The sequence below is a fragment of the Manis javanica genome, chromosome 14, assembly GCF_040802235.1.
Source record: "Manis javanica isolate MJ-LG chromosome 14, MJ_LKY, whole genome shotgun sequence".
Taxonomy (NCBI): Eukaryota; Metazoa; Chordata; class Mammalia; order Pholidota; family Manidae; genus Manis; species Manis javanica.
The window spans coordinates 82,320,780-82,332,152 of NC_133169.1; the positions used below are offsets into that span (position 1 = coordinate 82,320,780).

General features: G+C 47.9%; 1 long non-coding RNA gene across 4 annotated transcripts in view; it reads right to left on the reverse strand.

The window, feature by feature from the left end:
- The window catches only part of LOC118972031 (uncharacterized), a 38,634-nt gene that overhangs the window by 8,056 nt on the left and 19,205 nt on the right, over positions 1-11,373 (reverse strand). The window contains exons 3-5 of one of the 4 annotated variants that reach the window (XR_012125047.1): positions 10,401-10,514; positions 5,460-5,593; positions 2,756-5,366 (exon numbers count right to left, since the gene is read on the reverse strand). This is a non-coding gene — a long non-coding RNA (uncharacterized lncRNA). Of the gene's footprint in view, positions 1-2,755; positions 5,367-5,459; positions 5,594-10,400; positions 10,515-11,373 lie in introns of those variants that run through there. The other 3 variants (XR_012125048.1, XR_012125049.1, XR_012125046.1) reach the window with 3 other exon arrangements.

Consider the following 11,373-nt stretch of genomic DNA (forward strand, 5'->3'; position numbering starts at 1 on the left):
GATCTCCCACAGCTTAAGAACAAAATCCTCTTTTGTAAATGAAACTCTTAAGTACATTGTAGACAAGATTAGGCATCTGTATAAGATCTTTGCTTAAGGAAATAGTTTTCCAATGAAAAGCAAAGAGGATGACATGGGTGTGGTCCTACTCCTGAACTTAACTACACTGAAATCTGTCTCATCCTACTTGTTCTCCACTCAGAAGAAAAAAATGCAGCCGAGGGATGGCGAGACCGGCAGAAGCCCTGGGCTGGACAGATAGAGGGTGGAGGCTCAGGTGTTTGGCTCTCAAGTGGATCCTGATGCCAGTCAAAGGGCAAGACTGGACTCTTAATATTTCTGGGCTCACAGAGACTGGCCAGGGACTGGTTGGCACTGTGACATACACATCTTGACTAGATGCCAAATCACTGCTCAGCATCTGCCTAGGAAGTTCGTCAATTTCTATGTATATCTCCCACATTGAGAATATTAATTGCAGGTGAACTTTCTGGTTCCTCTCTCTTTAGCCACAGGCCTCGCCTGTGGGACTCCTGAAAGGAGAACCCCCATCGTAGGGCACCAGACTTAGCAAATCAAAAGACTGGCCACCCAGTTAAATTTCAATTTCAAATGAACAACAAATAAATGTTTAATATAAGTATATCTCAGATGTGTTTTCTCCAGCGACCCTACCACACTTCTAATCGATATTTAAGACTTTGAAAGAAATGAATGGAGAGGACAATAAACAGGACAGGAACAAATCACGGAGATACAATTAACGAATATCTAACATTTTTTAATGTTTTGGTTTTGTGAAAATATTTTCTATAAGTTTTTCTTTTTAAAATTATTTCTAATTTTTATGAAAATAATGTATACTCACACAAAAATTATAAAGGCAAATAGTACTAAAAAGCATATGGTGAAAAATGGCAGAACCCTATCCCACCCAACCCCAACCCCCAGTCTGTTACCCAGAGGTACCTAATTAAACTCATTCAGCTGTTTCTTCCGGTTTTAACTTTCGCCTCCATTTTTCTGAATAATGTGCTTATAGTGCTATTTTGTCAATCTGTCAATTTCACACAAACTGACAAAAGAACATTTACCCATTTTCTTGCATATGGGAGATGAGGATGTGTTTCTTTTACCCACTGCCACCTGCATCCTCCCCTTTCTCCTAGCTTCCCAACACTGTTTTTTACAGTTTTTGGTTAAATCAATAATCTGTGTTTACATTATTATAGCTATGTACTTCTTTTTGGTATTACATTTATTTTCTTTTATAGTTTTTGTGTTGGAGGGGTTTTGTAGGTAGTAGTTGCCTTGGAGGTTTTATTTATTCTGTTTTTGAGAAACTTTTTATTAATTCCCACAACCACCTAATGACCCCTCAACATATCTCTATTCTCTGGCTCAGAGGGGGATTCTCCTGCCTGGGCCTGCGGTCATCCAGGTTCCTGAGCACGTTTTCCTCATTCTATTATTCTCTTGTTTGGGTGGAGAGCTTCTTGAGAAAGGGAGTCTGAGAGAGACAAATTATTTGTGATCTCCCATGTCTGAAAGCATCTTTTATTCTACTATTTCTCTTAATTAATGGTTTGGGTTTAGACTCCTACATTATAAATCATTTTCACTCAGAATTCTGAATGCCTCACTCCATTATCCTCCAGCTTCCAGTGTTGCTGCTGAGAAGTCTGGTGCCATTCTGATCCCTGGTACTTTCAACTGACCTGTTTCTCTTTTCTGGATGCTTTTGGGGTCTTTTGGTGTTCTGATATTTCATGATAATGAACCATAAGATATAAATCTTATTTTCACTCCCTGAGGATTTTGTAGCATCTTAAAAGCTTTCTTCTCCTTAAGCTTAGGCTTTCTTTGCTGTCCACTCCCCTGTCCCCTCCCCCACACCTGTCTCTCATATTCTCTTTCCTTAAGTGTCTGGGGACCCTGGCTATATGATCATATTTAAGAATTACACATTGAAGAGATGCTTGGGTGGAGCCTGTCTAACAGTGACTTCCTGTGGACGGTGGTTGCTCAGGAGCCGGGCCTTCCGCTGGAGGTCCTTATCTGTGTCATGCATGTATCTGCAGGTCTCTCCCTTGAGTCGGCTCGGTTTCTGCAGAAAAGGCTTCTTTTGTCTCCAGCCTTGGGGGAAGGGCCATGCCTGGCCACCAGCTTTTCTAGAAGTAGGATGGAGAAATGGGGCTGGGAGTTTCCCTTTAATATCTAAATTTATGTTATTACCCATGTTTTCAGGTCTGTACCCCGTGCCTACTCTCCACAGACTCTAATGTGCTAATGTGGATTCCCCAGTGAGCATCCCAGTCTCCTGCAGGCCCAGGGGTGTGGCGCCCCACTGCCCCCTTCCAGGCAGCCTCCACCAGTGCTCCGGTTTGCAGCCCTACCCTCCTGTTCCCAGCAGTGGGCCTGCTTCTCACCCCGAACCTCTCTACAGGCAGCAGGCCTTCAGCCTTCCCACACTGCACTGTGACCCACCAGTGCTTCCTCTGCCTCCACCTTCCAAACCTGTACCGCCGTCCTTCATTGGCCGCCGTCTGCTCCCCTACTCCCACGGGCCTTGTGGATTCGTAACTCTTTTTGCTCCTGTAGAGTTCTTTTCAGTAGGGTTTTGGGAGGGAGCAGATGGAGATCCCTAAGAGGCTCTGCGCACATGTAACCAGAAGTTCTTTAGGGTCCATTTTCACTCTGAAGCACTTGAGGGGAGCAATTTCCAGGCTCCATTCTGAAATGACTCCTGCTGTCAATCAGCACAATCACTTTTTATTTTATTTGGGGGTAGGTGTTTCTTTATGGGAAATAAAACAAAGTCTACACACGCACAATGTTCAGTCATATTAGCAAAATATCCTTGACCTTTTGAGCAAGATTCAAACGTGTTTCTCTGCTTTAGTCTAAGAATGGAGGACAAAAAGCCTGAGACGCATTTTGAAACACAGCCTTTGCTCCAGTGCTTACCAGACCTGCTCTGTCCTCTGGGCAGAATAAAAGCAAGGAGAATGCCAAAATGCCATCTTCTTTGAATTAATCATGAGCCCCACCTCTCCTGCTACCCTGTGTTTACACATTACTGTTATTATGTTGTATCTGCTGGCAGATCTCCTTTCATCCTCAGGCCGCACAAAACCCTCTTCATTTAAAGCTGCACATGTGGCTCTTGAAGTAAGAGGGGCATTTTAGCAATAATTCCTCATTTCTCTTATGGAAGGACTCAGAGTCTCAGGTAAGGACTGCGGCTGTTTCAGTGTGCTCTCCTGTGCCAGCTGATGTCTAAAGTCCAGACAAGCTGAAGAGAGGAAGCAGGGTCAGGAGGCTGTCCCAGGGAAAAGTGGCTCTAGCGGAAGAATGAGCGAACCAGGATGGAAATTGCCTTGCACACTACGGGCTTTGCCCTTTCCTGCAGGTGGTAGGGAGCGGCTCGAGGATTTTGAGCGGGAGAATAATAGGAGATAAACTGCACTTTAAGAAAATTAAAAGCAGATTGCTGTGGGTAGGAGGGTTCAGAGCAGGGAGAGGCTGGAATATAGGTGGCTGGATGGACAAAGTGGTCCTTAGCCCCGGTTGCATCGATCACTGGGACAGTTTTTTAAAAATCCAGCCTCTGGCCTGTACCCTGAAAGATTTTTATTTCAGGTGCTCTGGGGAGGGAACCAAGATCTGTGCTCTTAAACATTCCCCGGGTGCAGCACTGAGCCGGAGGGCTGTTGTGACAAACCAATAAAGGGGACCAGACCCCGAACATGGGGCTATGACTCTGGGAGGCAGAGGAGGAAACGGATTGGAGGGAGGCTGCCCCCAGGGGCGAGGGGATGAGGGAGGAAGAAGGAGCTCCACCCTACCCCTGCCTGCTTTAGGGCCCAGGCGGAGAGAGACAAAAGAAAGCACATCAAGTTGGGCCTAGAAAGCCAAGGTGGCTGCCCTCCCTACAGGAGAACCTAGAAAAAGATCATCAACTTTGGGAGAAGATGGTGATGGGACACTCAGGGTGCCAGCGGAGCCTGGGACGGGAGCATCTGGCTCTTACAGTCGTGGAGCTGTGGGGCTGGGAAAAGGAGTCTAATGGTCCATCTCTGTCCAGTCACTCTTGCAAATGGATATATGTAGACACACAAACTGTCCTCTTCTGCAGGAGGCAGAAAGTGTGGTGGTTCAGAGACTGGGTTCCAGAACCCAGCAGCCCTGTCCCTGTGACGCTGGGACCCACAGCCTCCTCGCCTATAGAAAGCCAACGATGTTAGCTGTCAACTCAATATGGCTGCTGTGGTGACTTGATGAGATTCTTCATGGGAAGACTTGGCACAGATCCTGGACACAGGGAGCACTCCATAAATGGTAGCTATGAGTAATACTAAAAAACCCAATCTCACAGCTGCAGCCAGGGAGCCATAAAGTATTTCATTCAGTTAATCTCACTTCTGAAGCCAGAGAGCCATGAAGTATTTCACTTGGTTTTAGGAGATGAGTCCACAGAAAGGCATGAAACCTTTCATTTGTTACTACCCGCTCTGGGTGGCTTTCTCTGGGTGTGTGCTTGGTGAGTCCTTTGCCTTTTATTTCTAGGACTAGAGAAATGACAGTCCCTTGCTGCTGCATTTAATAGGAGAGGAGCTCAGAGACCCGAGATCATAATTACGACGCCTTAAATGTCGAGCTCTTCAAAAGTCTGCCATTGCCCTCTCTGTCACCCTGAACAGTTCCGGGAACCGAAACCCTGCCGTGTCCCCCCAACAGCCTCCCCCGGCATGGGTCTCCCAGCCAGGCCTCACCTGGGAAACCTGAGGGACTGTGACGTGCAGGCAGCAGGAAGATGCACACACACAGTAAATTGAGGAGCCTGTGATGAGCTCAGAAGAGGCGAGTTGATGATCTGCTATTTATAGCCACGCTGAGAGGCTCGGGCCGCCAGCTCCATGTGAGGCTGGGTGGAAATGATGCCTTTGCATAGCTGAGAGCAGAGAATGAAGCTGGTGATTCATGGGGCAGCCACTTGAAATACAAATGCTCTTGTGCCACCAGCCTTTCAGACACCCACTCTGGAAGCTTGCTCAACAGAGTTGCTGGCCAGCTGCCTCCTCACCTGCGTGCATTTGGACAGGATGTGAGGACAGAGAGGTTCTGCTCCACAACGAGCCTGTGAAGGGCAGTGGCACTCTTTGGAAAACACCAAGAGCCTGAGCCTGCCCCTCCTAGAGGCCTCAGCCAGAGCCCAGGTCAGGGCTGAGCAAGAGGCCAGCCCCAGGCTGGGGAGGCCACCTTCAGAGGGCCTGTGGGTCTGACAGAAGACAGTTCCTGCTCGGGCCCTCTGTCTCCAGGGGCAACGCTGGCCACAGAGCAGCTTCCTGATGGCCACTGTTCTGCTGAACATGCAAGAACATGCAATGAGGAAATCCTGGTAGCTTTTAATTCTACCCCCACCCACCACCCCAAATCCATAGCCCAGCATGTGTCACCTGAAAAAGTTGTTGTTTGCTTCCCTTGGTAACATCTCAGCTTCCAGGCCAGAGTCTATTTGGAGGCACCAATTTAACTTACTCTGTGTGAGAAATGTGCTGGGGTCTCTTAGCTCCCTGCAACCAAGACTGGGCTGAAAGAGTCAGAAAAAGAATAACAGGACATAAGCCACCTAAGCTCTGGAGCCAGAGCATCTGGCCTCAAATTCCAGCTCCATACTTTCCAGCTGTGAGGTCTCCATCAAATTCCCCTCTGAGACTCAGTTTCCTCACCGGTAAAAGGGGCATGATAACAGAAGCTCCCTCACTGGACTGTGGTGAAGGTGAGAAGAAGGACCTAGGTAAAAGCACTCAGACAGTGTGGGCACATGGCACGGCCCACTAGGTGAAGCTGCTGCTGTGTGTGTGACTGCTTTTGCATCCGTGTCCTGGCCCTGCACTGACACCACTTCTCTGCCCATGGCCTATGGCACTGAGGTTCCTCATGGAGGTGGCACCCGAGGGCCTCCATAGACACGCTGTGCCCATCATGAGGATACCCAACATCAGGCTGCCCAGCAGGAGAGACTTCACCCTGGGCAGCTCGGCCCTCTGTGTTGCCTGCCCCTACCCCTGCCTGTCCCTCAGGGTTGGGCCTTAGCTGGGCTTGACCACTCTGCCCTACTGCTCCTCTGGGTCCTGGGGTGGCCCTTGGAGGCATTAACTGTCACTGTGCAGGACTTCATCTGAGGGTCTCAGGTGCTAACTTGAGGTCTGTAGCCAACAGGTTGCCCACCAAGGGAGGGCCTGGACAACTGGCAGGATGGGCTTCCTCACACACAGCACAAACTGCTGATTCATGAAGGCTCATGAGGCCTTGGCTACTTGTGCATTTCTCTCATCTCCAGCTGTGGGCTGGCCAAAACATAATTGTAGTTGTCAGTTTGGCAGCGAGATGCTGTGATGTGTCCTAATACAACTGTCTTTGCTCCATGGCAATGAGCTTTTGGGAGGTAGGAGGAATCTGCAGCTGCTCCCATGGAAAGAGCCATTCTGGAAAGTACACCCAGGTGCAGCCACGGGGGTGGTGTGAGCACTGGGGTCTAAGGCTCTACATTAAGACAGGCCCTAGCATGCCCGTGTCTGCATCTATAGTAATGCAATTCTGATGACATCAACTAATAAGAGAGAGACTGCCATTGAAAGGCATTTTGGGCAGCTGTGAGAACTTGGAAAACAGCCTTTGGACTTGAGTGCAAGTTGGACTCCAGCATGCATGGGGTGAATGGGTGGTTAGACAGTGTGGTATGTGGTACAGGGAGATGGTGCCAGAGATATAGCTGGGGCCAGATTGGGAAGTAAGGGACTTGAAGGCCAAGCCATGGAGCTTGGACTTGATCCTGCTGGCAATAGGGAGCCACTGAAGAACTTCAGGGAGAGAAAAATGTAGTCAAATGACATTGGGAGTCTGGGTTCAACCAGCCCTGTGTAGCAGTACTAGGCCACAGCATGATATGCAGCTTGGGAGGGTGTTCTGGAGTACCAGCCCCCGAAAGCAGGATTGACTGTGTCTCTGTGCTTAATGGGTAAATGTGGGAAAGCCTGGCCTTAGTCAAGCCATCTGAGAATGTGCAGTAAGTGAGGGCGGGCACGTGGCTCATCCATGCCTTATTCTTCAGTCGTCCTGGGCAAGAGTTCATTAATGAAGCACCTGCGTGCAACTATGCCAAGTGCAAGGGGACTGCACACACTTAGCCAAAGGCCAGGGGAAGCTTCTGGGGCTGAGAGGTGGTTCCACTGCCTGTGGGTGTTGCCTCCCCCACCACATACACACGCACTAAGAAAACAGCAGAGAAAACTTACAAGCTTGGTGACAGAGGAATTCCTAGAAGGAAGGTTCTATCATCACGTACGGAAATAGACTGGTTTATAGGTTGGTGTAAGACCGGGGAGAGGAAATCCCGGGGCAAAATACCTCTAAAAACTGAAATCAGTCAAAGGGAGAAATAAAGTTTAAAACCTGTTCATTGCTTACAAACTACAGTCCAGGACCGGCTCTCTCCTCTGCTCCTGAAGAAGCAAGCCAGCCAGCCAGCCAGCCAGCCCCTCCCTTTAAATGCTCAGGTTCAAACACACCCTGGGTTGCCCAGGTAAATTACCCACTGACATGGAAATGAACTTCTCTCCAGCCCTGAGGAGATGCAAACACACTAAAGCCAGGTGAGATACTCTGGAAATGTTACAATTTTACCCACAGTTGGTTAATGGAGACAAAGAATTCGAAGTTTTAAGATTAGTTACCAGTGGGTGAGCCACCCATGAGCATGAAAGCCAGAGCATATCTGGACCATCATGTAAGTCAGGAGGGAGACAGGATTCAGTTGACAGAAACCGTGTGAAGCCTTCTCAGAAGTGCGTTGTTGTGCAAGCGTGGTTTGGCAGTGATTGTCCCCTTTCAGCAGCAAGCCAGGGAGAGCAGGATGCCTGTCCGGTTGTCAGAGTAAGAAGGCCAGGAGGAAGGAATGTCCCCCCTCTGGAAGGAGCTTCTATCACGTCCCCTGAGTTGAGCTGACAGGGAGGCAGGAGGGAGGTGATAAAACAGTGAGGAAGACCTGTCATCTGGGCAGCAGACACAGGGTAGGTGTGGCCTGTGCTTGGAACCCTTCGGCCTGTGGGTGAAGCCTGAACCTTATCCTCTTCCCTGAGGGCAGGCCCCAGTCATAACCACCTCCAGCTACCCATGCCTGCCTGGAGCAATATGCCAAGATGTAGTTTTACCTATTTAGTTTCCTTTTTCCTTTAAAATTTAACACGTATCAGGCTTAAAAAAATATTTTTTGGTAAAATAAAACAGAAAAGTCCGAATAGCCATACATACAGCTTAATAATTACATGCTATTTTTCTCTATAGAGAAAAGTATCAAAAAAGAAAACAAATCATTCTTAAGCCTTTACCTAGGAGCCACTGAAATTACTTTAGCATAGTTTAAAAATCAAAATAGTACAAAAAAATGTAAAATGTATATTTACCTGTCTTTTCTTTCCCTATTCCCTTCCCTCCTGTCCTGCCACAGTAACCACTAAGTTCCTGGTGTATTGTGGGTAAAATAGTAGTATTTCCAGAATATCTCTCCTGGACTTAGTGCATCTGCATCCTCAGGGATGGGGAGAAGGCTGGCTTTAGTATATTTGCATATCAATAGGCATTCCTCAGGGGTGGAGAGCAGTTCCTCTCCATATCAATGGGTAATTACTGGGCGATGGAGGGCTTATCTGAACCTGAGAGGTGAGGGGTAGTGCTGACTTACTTCAGCCAGAGCAGGAAAGAAAGATGGCCCTGGACTGTCTTGTAACAATAACAGGTTTTCAACTTTATTTCTCCTTTTGACTGACTTTGGTCTTAGAGGTATTTTGCCCCGGGATTTCTTCTCCCCAGACTTACATGTATCTTATATTTTTTCCTCTGCATCTGTAATGTTTCTAAACTGAGTTTGTGATCATACAGGCTTTGACTATATTTAACAATAAATTTTAAAAGGAGTTGTAACCATGCCTCCCCTTAGATAAGTAAGCATGTGTCAGAGATTCAATTTATCTCATTAATTAATGAGAGAACCAGTAAAATATTACAACCAATTCAAAGGAGAACTCAAGAGTATTACACATGAGAGTTGGATAAGGAATGCTAAAATATTTTTAGAAAGGGATGCAAAACTGGTCAATATCCACAAGGCAAGTCAGTTGTATTCTGCCAGATATAATTTGCATTTATCTGAACAGGACTTATTTACATTACTATCAGTGTTTTACAATTTAACTTCCATCTTTAGAGCTGAGAAATGTCTGGTCAAAGACAGCAAAAGGCAGAACCTAGGTGGATACACTATTCAGTTTGCCCACTAACACTCAACATCTTTCACAGTTTTTCCTGCACTTGTAATGGGCTTTCTATCCACATCCCTCCTAGGACTTCCCCTGCCCACAGCCCCCACTGCCTTGTTAGTACCAAGTGACCCAAACCCTCTCCCATGGGCCAGGTGCTGGACCAGGGCTGAAAGCCGAGCCTGGGAGAACAGACAGTCGCTTAGGCTGAGCTGGCAAAGCGCCCCCAAGGCTCTGACAATCTGCTCCTGTGGCCGGAGGCCCTGCAGTTGTGAGTCAGGCTGACTCAGGATTAGCAGTCATGTTGGGCCTTGCAAAAGATGATTCAGGGTTTTGTGAAAAGGGGACCAGATTAGAAATGCAAAGAGAAAAGACCTGTAGTCCAGCAAAAAAGAGAAAATGCCTGTCTAATGAGCATTGCTAGTCCTAGAGATGGCTTCGTGCATTTGGATTCTGTGAGTCTTCCTTTATATGCTCAAGCCAGTGTGGGTGGGTGTCTGTTCCAGTAATCCCCTGCCCAAGATAATGGCTGACACACAAGATGCATCATGACCTAGGGGGCTAGGGCAGTGTATCAGTTCTCCCTGTCTGAGGCTGTTTCCCACAGAGCCCAGGGTCTGTGTTGGCATAAGAGGCGTTATGTCAGCCCTGGGGAGCAGGGGGCAGAGTGGTCTATGATAAAGTGAAAAAGAACAAATATCTGATTCACTCTGCACCCTTCGACAATCATCTCATCTCCTATGAACAAGTTTTCTTAGAAATAGGACAATGCTCCTTTCTGGCTTGCCCCTCAGGGCCACTGTGGGGGTCCATGAGAGGCAGGGGTGTGAGTCTACTACAAAGGCTAGTCATGTGGTGAAATTGGACCCACAGCTCTGGCAGGAGCTCAGCCCTTCTACACAAAGTGCTTTGGGAGAAGAGGTTTTGCGCAAATGGCTAGTCATGATTAATTGATGGGGAGGCTCTTAGGCAAAGGATCAGATTTCACAGATAAAAATATATATACTTTGGCTTTCTCGAGCAGGAAATGTTCATTCACCCTAAGGCAAGCAAGTGTATCTAAATCAAGATTTTCATTACCTTCAATGGGTACTTTCTCATCATCTTCATTCATTCGCTGAGCATGTACTGAGCACCCACTGTATGATAAGCGGTGCCCCAGGCACCGAGATACTGAGCTGAAGGGTTCCTGCCCTGTGGTGTTGGGAGGCAGACAGAAAAGGAGCCTTACCAAGGAGTGTGATGAGCACAGACAGAGGAAAACAAAGGATGTTCTAGCTTCACCAAGGAGGGGTAACCCCCCGTAACCCCCATAATTCCATTGTGGCGTTAAGGATCCTCAGGGCAAGCACCAAGGAAAGTCTGGTGTTGCTGGAATGTCAGGGGAAGTGAGAGGCTGGCTGAAGTGGGCAGTGGGGTCTTGGGGGCCTCAGAGGGAAGTCCATGCTCAGATTTGTACCATAGAGCAGTCACCCTGGCTACCTGTGGAGGGCAGGTTGGAGGAGAGCCAACGAGAGGCATAAAAAATGTTAGGAGGTGGTTACGGGCATAAGAGCAAGAAACGGTGACCTGAACTAAAGAAAGGAGTAGAGGGAACTGATTCAAGAAATGTTTTGGCCAGGATTTAACCTGAGAAACGAGAAAAAGAGCTCCTCGGGTTTTCAGTGAGGATGACCATGGGGTTAAGGTATTGCCATCATAGGAGGGGAAAAACCACAGGAGGAGGAGCAAGTTTGGTGAGGGGGCGGGGCTGGGTGATGAGCTCAGTTGGAGACTGGTGAGTTGGAGAGAGCTATGCACGTCCAGGTGGAAGCATCCAGGGGACAGGTGGATGCACAGGTCTGAAACCTAGGGAGCAGTTTGGGCTGTGAAGCTGGAGTGAATTGGGACACAAACAAGTTTATATTAGTGAGTGGGGTGGGGTGGGAGGAGAAAGCAGGATAAGAAGTGGAGGGGCATCATGTCCTTTGACCCTAAAATCCTCACTCATTGAGAATGGGGGTTGGTGTGGGCACTAAGTGCAGGGAGCCCTTGATATGGGAAACCCTTAGTA